Source organism: Delphinus delphis, chromosome 7, assembly GCF_949987515.2.
Source record: "Delphinus delphis chromosome 7, mDelDel1.2, whole genome shotgun sequence".
Classification (NCBI taxonomy): Eukaryota; Metazoa; Chordata; class Mammalia; order Artiodactyla; family Delphinidae; genus Delphinus; species Delphinus delphis.
This window is the reverse complement of record NC_082689.1, coordinates 9,352,684-9,368,675: the sequence shown is the minus strand read 5'-3', so window position 1 is coordinate 9,368,675 and position 15,992 is coordinate 9,352,684.

The following is a 15,992-nucleotide window of genomic DNA, read 5'->3' as shown; positions in this document are numbered from 1 at the left end:
ATAAAATGAGATATATCCGGCTTCCCTGGTGGCGCAGTGGTTGAGAGTCCGTCTGCCGATGCAGGGGATACGGGTTCGTGCCCCGGTACGGAGTGGCTGGGCCCGTGAGCCCTGGCCGCTGAGCCTGCGCGTCCGGAGCCTGTGCTCCGCAACGGGAGAGGCCATAACAGTGACAGGCCCGCGTACCGCAAAAAAAAAAAAAAAAGAGAGATATAATAGAATTTTATTCAGCAATAAAAATAAATGCAGTACTGATACATGCTACAACACGGATGAGTCTTGAAAACATTATGCTAAGTAAACGAGGTGAGTCACAAAATACCACATACTGTATGATTCAGTTATACAAAATGTCCAGAATAGGTACAAACAGACAGAAAGTGGGTTACTGGTACCTAGGTTGGGGATGTAGGGGAGGAAATAGGCAGTGACTGCTAATGGGTACAGGGCTTGTTTGGGGTGATGGAATGTTCTAGAAGTGATTTTGGTGATGGTTGTGCAAATCTATGAAAAATCATTGAATCGCAAAAAATAAAAAATGAAAAGTCCCCTACCCCACCTTTACCAAAATTACTGGAGTGGACTATATATGAACCAGTACTGAGAATGGGTTATAATCTAAGCATAACGAATCCACTTCTATGTACCTGAAGTCCAAGATACAATGAATTAATTAACTCTGTTCTTTAAGTACCTTCTACTTAATTAAACTTAAAAGCTTTTGCACAGCAAAGGAAACCATGGACAAAATGAAAAGACAACCTACTGAATGGGAGAAAATACTTGCAAATGATATGACTGATAAGGGATTAATATCAGTATATTAACAGCTAATATCAGTATATTAATATATAAACAGCTCATACAACTCAATATCAAAAAACGAACAACTCAAAAAATGGGCCGAAGACATGAATAGATATATTTCCAAAGAAGACATATGGATGGCCAACAGACACATGAAAAGATGCTCAACATCATTAATCATCAGAGAAATGCAAATCAAAACCCAATGAGATGCCACTTCACACCTGTCAGAACGGCTATCGTCGAAAAGACCACAAACAACAGATGTTGGCAAGGATGTGGAGAAAGGGGAATCCTTGTACACTGTTGGGGAGAATGCAAATTGGGGAAGCCACTGTGGAAAACAGCATGAAGGCTCCTCAAAAAACTAAAAATAGAATTACCATATGATCCAGCAATTCCACTCCCAGTTATATATCCGAAGAAAATGAAAACCCCAATTCTAAAAGATACATGCACCCCAATGTTCATAGCAGCGTTATTTAAAAAAGCCAAGATATGGAAACAACCTAAGTGTCTATCAACAGATGAATGGATAAAGAAGATGTGGTATATATATATACAATGGAATACTACTCAGGCATAAAAATGAATGAGATTTTGCCATTTGCGACAAAATGGTTGAATCTGGAGAGTATTATGCTTAGTAAAATAAGTCAGACAGAGAAAGACAAATACTGTATGTTATCACTTATATGTGAAATCTAAAAAAATAAAACGAATACACGTAGCAAAAGAGAAACAGACTCATAGATATAGCGAACAAACTAGTGATTACTAGTGGGGGGTGGAGGGGCAAAACAGGGGCAGGGGATTAAGAGGTATAAACTACTATGTATAAAATAAGCTACAAAGATATATTGTACAGCACAGGGAATATAGCCAATATTTTATAATAAATAAATAAATACCTTCCTCATCTTAAGCAATATTGTCCATAAAATCGTGGTTGTGATGTTCCAGTTATACATTTGTCTAATGCATATCAATAGAAAAGCGTATTAGTTTTACGTTCATCAGCCTATGTTCTGCTTTGGGTTCCTGCAGCCTCACCCTTGGTCTCGCTGCCCGCACATACCTGTCTGATGGACAAGCTGCAACAGAGCCCTTGTGGTTCCTGCAGGTCTAGTTCATGAGATTGCGTGAGGAGCCCATTTGCTTTTCTAAAGGGGTGTTTATGACAAGCAGGATGTAAGAGAAATCTCAGGCACCTCAGGATTTTCTTCCTGGTCTAGGACTTCCCCAGACTTCATCCCAAAGCACCTACAAAACTTCTCCTGCCTGCAGGGGTGGTTACAAGCTTACATTTACCTTGGCTTCAAATTCAAAGAGCCCATCAAGGGTGAAGCGATACACAGCAAGATTAGCAACACGTTCCTGTCCTTACATTAGTCTTCCACGTTTGTTACATTTTTCTTTCTGATAAAAATAACCAATATCCTCATGTAGTAGCATATGCTTTCATAAAAGTACAAGGTCTAAAACTCCAGTTCTGCCTCTAACTTGGAAATTAAACATTTTCTCACACGTGTCCTAAAAGAAGTAATGCTTGGTTCATGGGGGTTGTATTGTAGTTTTGTTGGCTAATATTATAAATTATTTTTAAATTTTTTTATGAAATCAGTGATACTAGCAAATGATTATGGCTTTTTCTTGAACCTATAGGTTTTTCTTCTTTTATTTAATACCCATTTTCCTGAAAAGTGTCATGTAGATCAAATCTAATTTTAAATGCTGTCAGAGTATTCACTAATGGAAAGGCAGTGAATCCTTCTGAGGCTAGAAGAATCCTCGTCTACTGAAATGTTTATATATCAGTATATAAACAGGAGTTGAATTTTATTTCCCATGAAACAGAGCACACTTGCAACTTATACTATTTTAAAAATATTTTGAGTGTTCAAAAATAGATCATTGGCATTAAACAAGCATATGCTTAACATTCAGAAGTCAACTCCACATCATAATCTTTGAGAAGGTCATCAATAAATAGGACTGAGTCTGGATGAGAAACACCAAACATTTTTTCTTGTCAGTCACGACCTCACTGTACCTTTATTTGCAGGAGCAAATGGTTGTGATGGAAGCAGTTGAAGACATGAGATGTGAATGCCCTAAATTTAAGAGGAAAGGAGTTTGGGAGAAGTACTTGAACCACGTCTCATTTGTGAGACAAACGTGTTATCTAGTAAAATTAGTACAAGCTATTGAAGAACAATGTATGGATAGTTTAAGGGAGAATCAGTAAAGCAGGTTCTTCTATTTTACATAGGAGGAAGGTGGTTCTCTTTTCTATGACCATTTTTGGTGGATTTCTTATACGTCTACCCTGTACCTTTAAGCTCAACAGATACACCTAGGAAACCTATTAGCCAGAGATGAATCAGAACGGGCTGCAGCTATTGTAGCAATGTTCTTGGACCTCTTTGCTCTGTCTTGCCCTTGACTTGGGCTTTCCTCCTGACTCTTGCTCGTGTTGACCTGGCCTTGTGTCTCAAGTCTCCAGTTTTCTCTTCACCTTGAGAACAAATTGAACTTCCGGGGCTCTTTCGGAGACACTGGTGGATCTTCCAGCCCCAGACCAGTCCCCCAGCCGCACCTACCCTGGCTCCTCTGCCAGAGAAGATCAGATGATTTCACTGTATTGTGAAGACCGAAGACCAGCGTTAGGAAATTCTTAGGACTGTGTAACCAGTGGTTATGAAAACCCAGGAGCTGTCCTCTTCCTGGTTGCAAAGCAGCAGAGCATGTGTGGCAGAAGCTAAGAGCATCCAGAGCTTGGGCATCCAGGTGGTGAGGTCAGACCCGAGCTGGAAGCCCCGCTTCTCCCCTCTGTTCTGTGGAGCCTGTGCGTTCACCCTCGAGTGGGTATGCTGGCAGAACTACATCAAAGGGATACTGAAAGCATTAAATAAGACGATACGTGTAAAGCACCGTGTTGGCACAGTGCTTGGCATATAATTAGGAGACTTGTTTCTAACGTTGTGTTAATGGTGTCATTGAAACCCATGCCACCTCTGAGAGAAAACTCAGCAGAAGCCTTTGGAGAGGCAGCATAAATCAGTGGTTCAGAGCATACACCCTGGAGCCTCATTGCCTGGATTCAAATCCCAACTTGCATCACTTATTTCACCTTTAATACGGTTAGTTAGCATCTCTACATCTCAGTGTGATCTTCTGTAAAATGGGAACAAGAAGAGAAAGAGGAGGAGGAGATTAACCCTTTGGATCGTGGTGAGGTATTAAATGACTTAGACTATATGACGTCAATCACCATGCCTCCCAGTGTGACGCACTAAGCACACAGCATCCCTTCTGTGAGACTCTTGACAAAAAAAATACATAACCTACATCTGATTGTGAGGACGCATCAGACAAACCTGAATTAAGGGATATTCTAAAACATAACAGGGGCTGTACTCTTCAAGAAGGTCAGCGTCATGAAAGATAAATGAAGACTCAGGAACGGTCCAGGGTAAAAGAGATGAGAGAGACCATGACAACTTAACGCAGCGTGTGATTGATTTTACCAATTGGAGTGGGACAGCGGGCCAAATTTGATTCAGGGCCAGAGATTAGGTAACCGTATTATAACTTTGTTAGACTTTTTATTTTGAAAAATTTACTGTGGTAATGTAAGAGAATGTCCTTGTTTTTAGGAAATGCTCCCTGAAGTATTTAGGAGTAAAGAAGAATTTAGAAAGTATGTAAAGTCCTTAGAACAATGCCTGGCACGTAGCATGTTATTTTCTAACTGCATTTTTTTGGCGCTGAATTCCACGTAGTATCAAACAGTGCTCTTGTGACCTTCATTAACAGTATTGCAGGAAACTGTGGCTAATCTCACTGCTTTTTCTTTTCCTGTTTCCCAGCCTTTGGTTTCAGATCTTAGGCAGTCCTGGAAAATACAGGAAAGCTACGAGGAGTTTCCTTTGCTCAGATGTAATATCTCTCAGTTCCCCTGGGTTCCTCTTGCCCTGTCTACCTCTCTCATGCCTCTTTTACGAGTCTCATTGTGCATTCAGATTGTGGAAGGTGAGCCCACCTGTGCCCCTGGAGCAGGATGGGGTGAATCAGAGCAGGAGAGCAACCTGCTCAGTGGAGAGGAGTGAACATTTGCAGAAAAGAGCGTCCCTCAGAATTGTTCTTTAAGTACTTTACTGTGGTCCCCTCTCCCCTTGTGGGGTGACATAATCAGGTGGAATATGGGAGAGGGTGTTTAAATAAAGATGTCGACCTAAGCCATGTGCTTGTTTCCAATTCGTTGTGTGAATAGCTCCATGGGGATGAAGATGGCCAGACGAGGGAGCTGTCTTTCAAAAATCTTGTCATGAATGGTTGGTTCAATCCCGAGCCCAGCTCTCAATGGCTTTTGCCTTGGTGTGAGTGGACTGAATGATGGGGGTTACCTTGGTTACTTAGCTGCTCTTACACGAAACATGGTTAGCCGGGTTTCACTGTAGTTGAGGTCAGCATCGTATTGGATGTGTAACTAGCCTGGGGTTGTACTCACTTGAATGACAGTGGGGTCTTTAGGATACATGGGGTTAAAAAAAAAAAAGGAAAAAAAAAAAACCCTATACCATCAAATGCACTTCATGTGGTTTCAAACCTCCACGTGTTACCAAAAGTGGGGTCCGGCTGCTTACCATTCAAAAGCCAATACTCGGGAGAAGAGGTTGGTGGAAAGGAAAGTTTGCTTCATTTCGGAGGCCGACAACTGGGGGAGTCGGCCTTTGGACATGAGTCCGCCCTCTCCCCTAGTTGCCAGCCTCTGAAATAAAGCAAACTTTCCTTTCCACCAGCCTTGCCTCGCGAGTATTGGCTTTTGAGTGGTGAGGAGCCAGACCCCATTTTCGGTAACACATGGAGGGAGGTTTGTCAACGTGAAGGATGAAACAATGGTCTGGCCCACCTCAGTTTGGATATACCTGAGAGGAGTGAGGGGGACATTATTCCTAGAGGTTGTGTTGGCTGCAAAAATAGGAGGATGTGCTTCCTGGGCATCAGGACTGTCTGTCAGGATGACTTGAAGCAATACCTTCCAGAGATTGAGATTTTCAGCTGTGCAGTGACTAGCAATGGCTAACACTGCATCTCTTTCATGCATTACTAAATATTATTGAGCTCCTATAAGGCGCCTGACACTGTTTCTAGGTGCTGACAAATCAGTAATAAACACATGCATGTCCAATTCTTGTTTAGTCCTTTGAATAGTCAAGGAGAAAGTCTCAGTTAGGAGTAGAAAGGTCTTTAACACCTCTGTCTAATTTATTAAGGGCGAGAGCAGGCTGCAGGCTTAGTAGTCATCCTGCAGTAGCTCTATCTAGCTGGAATTAATAACCTTGTTTGTTTTCATTTATTTATTTATGGCTTCCTTTATTTATGCCCTTATTTAACAAGAGTTACCGAGAGCTTACACTGTGCCAGTTTAGTTTCAGGTGATGCAGAATGCTACCCTGGGCAAAGCCAACAGGAGCCTCTGCACTCATGCAGCCTATATTCTAGGGGAGAATAAAATATGCAATATTTCAGGTGGTGACAAGTGTTATAACGTAAAACAAAGGAGGCTGAGGGAAGCGAGGAGAGGGTTGCATTGTTCTTTTATACGTTTAGGTTGGTCTTGGCAAGGGGTAGACTAGTTTTCCATTTACACTAATGATACGACACTTCCTTTGAAAATAAAATTTAAGTTAAAAGACAAATTCATTTAAAGAAAATTGTAAGTAGATCATCGTTCAGCAAGATGGTAGGCAAATAACTGGCATTTGGGACGTGTTACTTTAAGGCAGTGGTTTCAAGCATTGACTGAATGTTAGAATCACCTGGGAGTTTTAAAAAATTCCAGATGGTCAAACCACACTCCAGACTAATTGGATCAGACAATTAGCCAGGGAACTGCCCATCTCCCAACCCACAGTGAGGTTATTTTCTGGAGAAATTGAACTAGATGTGGGCGCAGGCAGGACAGAAAGTGGGGCTGTGGCAGAGAGCGGGAAGGGGTGCATTCTGCTCACCGAACGGTGAGATCCCCCAGCACCTTTCACCTGCTCTGCCCCCCAGACACCGGCGGTCTGGAGCATATTTCTCGAACAGGAGACAGGACGAAACTTCCTTTGGAGACACTGAATGGGCCCAAGAAGAATAATTTGCAAATAATGATGTTTTGGGGGTACCCGATGAAGAAGTTGGCTTTCCACCCAATCATGACGGGTAAAACACACCCTTTGGCACATCCTTTCCTGCCCATGACCGCAGAGCTTCTAATCAGCTTTCCGACAAAGGGCTATAGGAAGGAAGCGAAATCTACGCACACTAAGTTAACTGAGTTTGAAGAAGTTGGTTACAGCAGTGGAACTGGAGGGATGGTCCCGTCCTGAATCAGGTAGTTCACACAGCAGTGTGGCTGGTGGGTGGTACCACTCGACTGGTCAACTGGTCGACCACTGGTGTGTGCTGGCTAGTAAGAGTAATCACCGCGCTACGTCCTCTGTTGCTCAATCCTCACAACACCTCCGTAATCGAGATGCTTTCATTCCCCCAATTATGGGTGAGTAAACAGGGGCACGAACAAGTTAAGGACCTTGCCAGGTACACACAGCTTGGGATTTGGATCAAGGGAGTTTGGCTCCGGAGTCCCTGCACTTCACCACTACACCGCGCAGCCTCCAGTTGGGTATATATTTCTAGACAAAAACAAAACGAAACAAAACTCAGGGACGCACCCCCTGGTCCCCGCAGGCTACAGCTGCCGTGAAGAACAGGCATCCCAACTCCCTAACTGGCTGTTTATAAAGAGCTCGATCTGAGCCCAGCTCCCTTTTCTGGTGTCATCTCCCACTACATCTCTGTGCCACCAGTGGTCCAGGCAAAGTGGATTCTCCTCAGTTCATGCCTCCGTGTTTCCATGTGCTTTTTCCTTCCTTAGACTGGAATCGCGGGCCTCTCACTGTTGTGGCCTCTCCCGCTGCGGAGCACAGGCTCCGGACGCGCAGGCTCAGCGGCCATGGCTCACGGGCCCAGCCGCTCTGCGGCATGTGGGATCTTCCCGGACCGGGGCATGAACCCGTGTCCCCTGCAACGGCAGGCGGACTCTCAACCACTGCGCCACCAGGGAAACCCTAATTCTTTACTCTTTTTCCTGACTCCACTCAACCTAGTTCCTTCAGATCCAAATGACCAGGACCTGTTCTGTGTGCCCACGGGTTTGTACACCTCTGGTCCTCTGGAGGGCACCTCTGCCGTTGCCACCTGCCCAGCGTCCGTCCTTCCTTCTCCTGCCATCAGCAGCCTGGTGTTCCCTTGGGGAGCTGTTGCTGGTGAGAGTTCTGCTGCACTTCCAGGATCCAGGCCCAGCCTATTGGGGCATTCTTGCTCTCTGACCATAGGAATTGGTTTAGGAATGAACTTGTGACCCAAACCAAGCCAATCACCCCCAATCCCAGCACTTAGTTTAGAAAGAGGTGGTCTCTGCTGGACTCACGGAGCTGGTAGGACCCAAGCCTCACACTACTCGGGGAAACTCTTCCTACCTCGTGGAATTATTGGGGAATGCGTGTGTATACGATTTAAGGTTAAAGTCCGCACAAAGAGAACAGAGTCAAGAGTTGAGAAACAAAGAAAAGGTGCCCTCATTTGAGCAGCTGGGCCCAGCCATGCTTTCCAGAATCATCTGTGTTTTTCTATTACGTGAACCACTTGTGCTCTTGAGCCAGTTTGAGCTGAGATCCATCCCTTGCTAGTTCGAAGATCCTGACTCACACGTGGCCTGTGCACCTTGCTGCGATTGATTCCGTGGCTGTCCTGTGTGGTGGATTCCAGGCAGCCCCAGGCACAGAGCGGGCCTTTCTAAGGCACGAGGAAAGCTTGGATGAGTCAGAAGTCCTCCTCTCTTTGCAGATCTTGTCCTGCTCCTTCTGTGGAAGTCAAACTTTCTCTAATTGCCGACAGCAAAACAGTTGCTGTGGGAAAACATTTTTTGCTTGTTCAGTCCAGAATCATGGCTTCTCTGCTCCCCTTTTCTTTGAAAAACTCTGTCTTGGGGATTAGAAGGGCGTACGCCTGTCAGGAAGTTTGCCTCAGGGCATTTTAAACAGATCAGCAAAAGGTCCTCTCTATGTTCTGTTTAAATTTAACAGAGAACCCAAAGGTGTGAGAAGCGTGGAGGGGATGAGACTTGCAGGGAAAGTTTCTTGAACTGCGGAGAAGAAGAAAGGAAAGGAAGTCCCAGCACCAAGACCTGAGGTTCAGAATTTAAATGACACCTGTGAACAGGGACAGTCCAGGGCAAAGTTACCAAGCAAATGTCTTTGGAGCCCACCAGGGGCCCAGCTTCCCCTTCCCACTCTTCCCCTCCAGAGCAGAGAACTGAGGGGATGAGGCCCAGGGCAGGTGTTTTGATATCAGATGAGTGTATCAAGAGCATGGAATGCTGCTGGGAGCCATGGAGGACCCACAGCTAGGGAAGCCACAAGGCCAGGAAAGCATGAGCTGCAGGGAGTGGGTGAGATAAAGGGGCTGCCGAGCTGGGAACACTCAGCCTGAGGTTCCTGCGATCAGAAGCTCCAGAGTGAGCCAGGTCCTGAGACTGAGAACTTGGTACCGTTCGCCCTTCTGAAGCAGTTCTTCATACATTGGGAAGATAATACTAAATTATGAGTCTCAAGGGCACATCTGTCCCAGACTGCCTTCTAGTTCATTTTGGGGACCACAAGGCTATAGTATTCAGCTAATAATCCCACTATGGCCATATAGGGAATTAAAATGCTGGCATATTCCTATCATGGTTGACAGATAGGAAAACAGCTGCCTCCTGGCCCTTCACTACAACATTCCTCCCCCCACCCCCCCTCAAGGCGGGTAACCTTGTCTTATCAGATATGACATATCTTGAAAAGCCTTCCTGGGATACCTAAGCTTGCTACACAAATTAGCTATTATTCATTATCCTGCATTTAGACATTTAAAAGTACTGAGTTAAACCGTTTGCTACAAATCCACAAGTTTTGAGCATCTGCTGTGTGTTAAGGTCCTGGTGAGACCTGCATGCTGGACTAGACAAGGCAGGAGAGGCCCATGTACCCTCACGTGGACACACTGCACCCCACAAAAGCCCGGCTGCTTGCATGCCTCAGTCTTCCGCATCCCACAGTGAGGACAAACAAGAAAGGGGAAGGCAAAAAAGCGAATGAGATGATAACCAAGCCCAGACAAGCTCTCTTCTGCGCCCCTTCCTCTCGGGGACCCACGCAGGGCCCTGGTCTCGCAGGGCCACGAGGCAGGGAGCTGGGGGTGCAGATGCTGGGCAGTTCCCCTGTGTGGAGATCTGGAGGTCCGGAGCCACTGCAGTTGAAGAATAAAACCATCAAAGGCAGGAACCCATGGGAGAGGGCACTGGGACTGATTTCGCGGGGTCTGAGTGATGATGGAGCCTTTGGTGGGCGGGTGGCTGCGTGGCCAAGCCTTTGCGATGCGTGTTAGCATCTTCAGGTGGCGCCTGAAGCGGCAGCAGAAAAGGGGCCAGCACGACTCAGAAGGAGCCTCCCGACACCTGGGCATCCGGGAACAGGGTTTTGCCTCTAATTTCTAACAGGTGAATAATACCCTTGTAGTTATCCTAAACGCTCTGTTTTTCTTAAAAGGCACAAGTTCTCCTTGGATCATTTCAGTTCAGAATGGTGTAAAATGAAGGCAGTAGATGGAAAGAATTAAAAAAGCAAAGGAAAAAATTCTGCAAGTCTCCTCATGTTTTTCCTTGTTGTTAAGGCTTTGAGGGCTTGTTTTACTCTTCCATCTAGGTTCCTCTTAGAGAGCAGGTTCTCTTGGTTGAGTGGAGGCCCAACTCTAGGGACTGGGTTTTGGCTTTCAACCTGGCTCCCCTCCGGAGTGATGAAATTGGCCTTTTTTCCACTCCTGCTATGAGCATGCATCAATATCATCCATTTCAACATGTGAGTGATTAAAGCAAGTAGCCCCCTCCTTGTCCCTGATCTCCATCTGCTGGCGGGGGTGAGGTTGTGGGCAGACGGGCTCCACAGAAGCTGGCCATGTAGGGACCCTCTCTGATTTTACGTCATCTGTACTCTGAAGGTCAAGCAGGACCAGAGTTTTCTTTGCCCTTTCCCCTCCTCTGCATACTGACCTCTCCCCGACCATCCCTGGGGCCCACCTGTGTCCATTCTCATGGGCCTAGATCGAGAACTAATTCCAGGGTCAAGTTCAGACTGTTAAGAGACCACTACTGGGGGTGTTGGCATTTTGAAAGTTAATGTATCAGAGACTCTCAGGGTTGAAAAAGATGTTGGAGATTAATCTAAGCCAGGGGTCAGGACTTCCCTGACAATGGTTATGACTCCACGCTTCCAATGCAGGGGGTGTGGGTTCAATCCCTGGTCAGGGAACATGCTGTGTGGCATGGCCCAAAAATGAAAAAAAAAAAAAAACCCAGGGGTCAGCAAATGGGGCAAAATCCAGCTTGACACCCATTTTTGGGAAATCAAGTTTTGTTAGACTACAACACCCATTCGTTTGTACACTGTGTATGTGTGTGCGTGTGTGTGTGTGTGCGTGCTACAAAAAAGCAAGAACGGCAGAGCTGACCAGTTGTGACAGAGACCATATGACCCACAAAACCAAAAATATTTACTATTTACTCCTTTACAGATGAAGCTTGCCAATTCCTGATCCAACCTAACCGTGTTTATGTCCCCTGTAGGTGACCAGTTCTTGAGCATTTTGTATGACAGAGAGCTCACTTCCTAATACTCACCTGCTCTTTAATTCTAGAATGTTCCTTTTTATGTTAAGCTGCATTCGCTTTCTTGGTTTTCTTTTTTCTACCACTTTATTGGAAAACTAAAAATTCAGATAACCCCAAGGACCTAATTTCTGATGGTAGAATCCCACACACTTTTATAGTTTGGTGGAAGAGATAGTTGGTGTGAAGGTAAAGGGCTTTAGAGGTAATTACCTTTCAAACCACATGACCTGGGTACTTGCCTCTCTTCTGCTCACTTATGAGGTCCACCCTCGAAAATCAGGGCATTCAGTCTCGTTGCAGGCTGAGCCAATTCAGCCTTTGGAGGTGGAGTTCCCGCCCATGTTCCCTTTTCAGCCTCCTGAGGGCAGTTAGCTCATGACATCGTGGTCTGTCATCCACACACACAGCGTATGAAATAGCAGAAGAGAAATAATTTTTCCAAGGATGAAAAGTCTGAGATTGTGCACCTTGAGGATTTCACTTGCATACATGTATATTCTCTTTACAATTGCTGTGTAATAATCACCCCTAAACTTAGCCGCTTAAAATAGTCCTTTAATTTTGCCCACGATTTAGTGGATCAGGAACTCGGAAAGGGCTCAGTTGAGCAGTTCTGGTTTGAGGCTTCTCATGTGGACACAGTCAGTTGTCGGCCGGGCTGGACGTGCCCTGTGGCTCCGTCCCACTGCTGACACCTGAGCTGTCACGGTGCTGATAGCTGGCACTCAGCTGGGACGTGGACTGGAGGGCCTGCGTGTGGCTTCTCCAGCATGGTAGCCTTGGCTTAACTGGACGATGTACGTGGTGGCTCAGGGCTCCGAGTACCAGTGTTCCAGAACACTCAGAAGTTTATTTCTCGGTTGACACAGTCACAAGCCCACCCTGCTTTGAGCGGGGGGGGGGGGACAGGGACCCCGCCTCTCAAGGGCAGAAGTGGCAAAGTTACATTGTAGAGGAGCAGGGCGGGTGGAAGATATTACCATAACTATCCTTGGAAAATGTGATCTGCCAGGGATATTGTCCTGAACTTGTGTCCCCTGCTTTTCCAGGAGCCACATCCAAAAGATGCCCCATGTGGGAGGAGCTTTCAGAAGAGGTTTTCTCCACTTTTGACTCCGTAGCTCCGCCCCTCTCAGTCGCTTCCTGGCCTCTGCACAGCAATGGTGCAGGTGAACTCTCTGGCACACCCTGGATTGATTTCAGTTTGGACATCGATGGCCGTGTCATTTGGTTCCTCTGTGCTTTGACACTAAATTCATGGCTCTGCACAGTCATGTTCTCTATCGCATGGTGCTGAACAGCTTTGCTTTCCTGATACTGAATCAGGGTTGGATGACAATAGAGGATATTTGATCTTTTCTGGAAGGTCTTTTGGAAAATTTCCAGCAGGGTGAGAGGATCCATTTTCCACCTCTGTCCTCACTACCCTTCTGTAGGAGCTTGTCCATCTGCTTCAGGAAGGCCGTCTGACCCTGGGAATCAGGAGAGCACAACCATGGCCTCTTGCTCTGCATGGCCCCTGATACGGGCCATGAGCCCTACACCTGCCTTTCCACCTCTCTCTTGCTTTTCCCTGACCAATAAATATCCTATTGGCTCTGAGAGCTGTTGAGTATTTGCTTTGGGAATAAAAAACTTATTACGTGAAATATATAAACATGGGAACCATCACTTTTAAATATTCCTAACTAGTACCAGCAGTTTGAGTGCTCGGCAAGCTGTTTAGGAGAAGAAGGTAAGAACTCGTGGGAGAAAAAGTGGATTATTTACTAAGTGTCTTATTTATCATTTGTATATGACTGAGCCATTTTATAACTTGACATAATTCAAGTCTGTATCAAAGGGAGAACTTATCAAAGAGAAATAAAATTTGCAGTATTGGGACTTCCTGGTGGTCCAGTGGTTAAGACTCCATGCTTCCACTGCAGGGGGCACGGGTTCGATCCCTGTTCGGGGAACTGTGATCCTGCATGCCACGCCACATGGCCAAAAAAAAAATTGCTGTATTTAACAAAGGTATTAGTCAAGTGTGTGTGTGTGTGTGTGTGTGTGTGTGTGTCTGTGTGTGTGTCTGTGTGTGTGTGTGTGTATGTGTGTGACTGACCCCTTGCTGTCGGGAACTCATTGTGAGTTATCATGTGTGTTGCTATGTCACTGAGTCCACCTCTATTTGGTTTTCATATGGTGGGACCACTTCCTTCGCAGCTGTGCGCTAGTCCTGGCCGGTCCTTGTTCTTCAGACAATCTGGGCAGCAGGTGGAAGATGTAACTGGGGACCTGTCATGCCCAGTATCTAATTTTTCCATCCTAGAGTTGGAGCCATTTTCTTATGCTACAAAGGCACCCAACCTTTATTTGCATTAAAATCACTGCAGGTGTTAAAACACAGCTTCCCCAGCCTCGCCCCTGAAGAGTCTGGTTTGGTAGGTCTGTGGTGGGGCAGGGATCACTCACCATCAACTGCAAAGCCCACTTTGCCAAGCATTTTGCCCATTTCAGCTTCTGTACCTTCTGCTACAGTGACCCTCAAGTGAGCTTCTACTTTCTGCTGGGTTATGTCCTGAAAATTTTAAAGAAAGCTTGAGGGAACTTCCCTTGTGGTCCAGGAACTTCCCTGGTGGTCCTCTTCCAATGCAGGGGGTGTGGGTTCGATCCCTGGTTGGGGAGCTAAGATCCCACATGCTTCGCGGCCAAAAAACCAAAACATGAAACAGAAGCAATATTGTAACAAATTCAGTAAAAGACTTTGTAAATGGTCCACATCAAAAAAAAAACTTTAAAAAAAATTAAAAAGAAAGCTTGAGGGAGACAGAGACAGACAGAGACAACTGAGGGGCAAAGATATAAACCCTTCTGCCTTCATGTAGTTGAGCATAAACCTGGCTTCTTAGCCTGAAGGGCATCTGGCCAAGGGTGCAAACAGGTTCAAATAAGCACATATTTGCATTCAGTGAATATTTGTTGAATGAAATGAAGGGGAGAAATAAGTGTTCTAGCAGTAGTTTGGAAGAGTGTCAGGGGAGGACAGAAGAGAGGACTTTTTTTTAGCCTCATAACCTTGACACCTTATCATTGCTTCGTGGAGCTGTCATATGGACTAGATTGATGAATAGCTCTATGTACTCTGTGACGTGGTCTAACAAAGTAATCTCCTGACAGAGCCGAAAGGCACACCAGTCTGCCTGCCAGCAACTGTCCGTTGCTAGTTGCCACCAGAATCCTTCTTAAAATTTTTGAAATGGTCTGCAATGCACATTGGCTCCCTGCTGTCAGACACAGCTGAACCCTGTACAGCCTCACCTGTGTGTGCATGGCCCCAGCTCCCCTTGCCCGCAGCTCAAAGACATCTTGCAGATCATTGCCTATCAGTAGTTGCAGGGAGGAGGCAGGAATTTCGTAAACTTTTCCGCCCATGAATATACCTTCGTCTCAAGAACCTCACTCAATTCCTAAATCCTGGGGTGCTTTGGAAACTTCTGGAGATGATTCTCCTATAGTCTGCCTGTGGAACCACATATTATCTATCTCATCCACATTTTGTCCCTGGGTATTTATTTACTCTTACTCAAGTAGACCAAGTCGTCAAGACACCTGTCATCTTCGGCTAGATCCTGTAGGGAGTTCTGAAAAGAGACCCTTGCTGCCTAAAGTGGGAGCCATTGGAGGGCAGCCTTGGCATCGCCTGGGAGCTTATGAGAACTGGAGACTCAAAGACCTCCTGCATCAGAATCTGCACGTGATTCAATCCCCAGCCAATTCAGCTGAGCCTAAAAGTGTGAGAACTGGTATAAAATGTACATTGGAGTTGTCCTCACCAGGTGCAAAGGAGTTCCTGTAATCTGACAGTCAAGGGGAGTGAATTCTTTCCAGGGACATCTGGTTTACAAAGTGCAGCAGGCAGGTGGACTTGGGCAGCCTGAGGGTGGTCCTCCAACAAAGAAGCAGATGCTGGCTGCTGGGAAGGAAAGCATATAACCAGGGGAAATAAAAGGATCTAAGAGAGTGTGGGCAGAGCATGAATTTTGTTTGCCACACCTCTCATAGGAGCAGATTGGATCCAATTTTATCTCTCCTGACTTTATCCACTATTGCCCACAGTTACCTCCTCTGAGAGGAAGTGAAAACACTTTAAAGAAAACATCCTCCCAACTAACAGCCAGGCTTCCAGCCTTAAAACAAGTGTGACAAGTTTGGAGGAACAGGGAGAGGCAGTCATAGCAAAGCTCATTTCTTTCTCAAAAAAGTAAGTTGTCTACTGCTAAAAATTTTAACAAAGCTGGTGATGTATGAATGATCACTGTGCTTAACTGTGTCTTAGAAAATGAAGAATGTAAGCTTTTGAGAAAGTAAAACTACCTGACATTCCTTCTTATTCATGGGACTCTCCCTACGTTAAAAAAAAAAATTTTCAATATAGTTTTTTTAG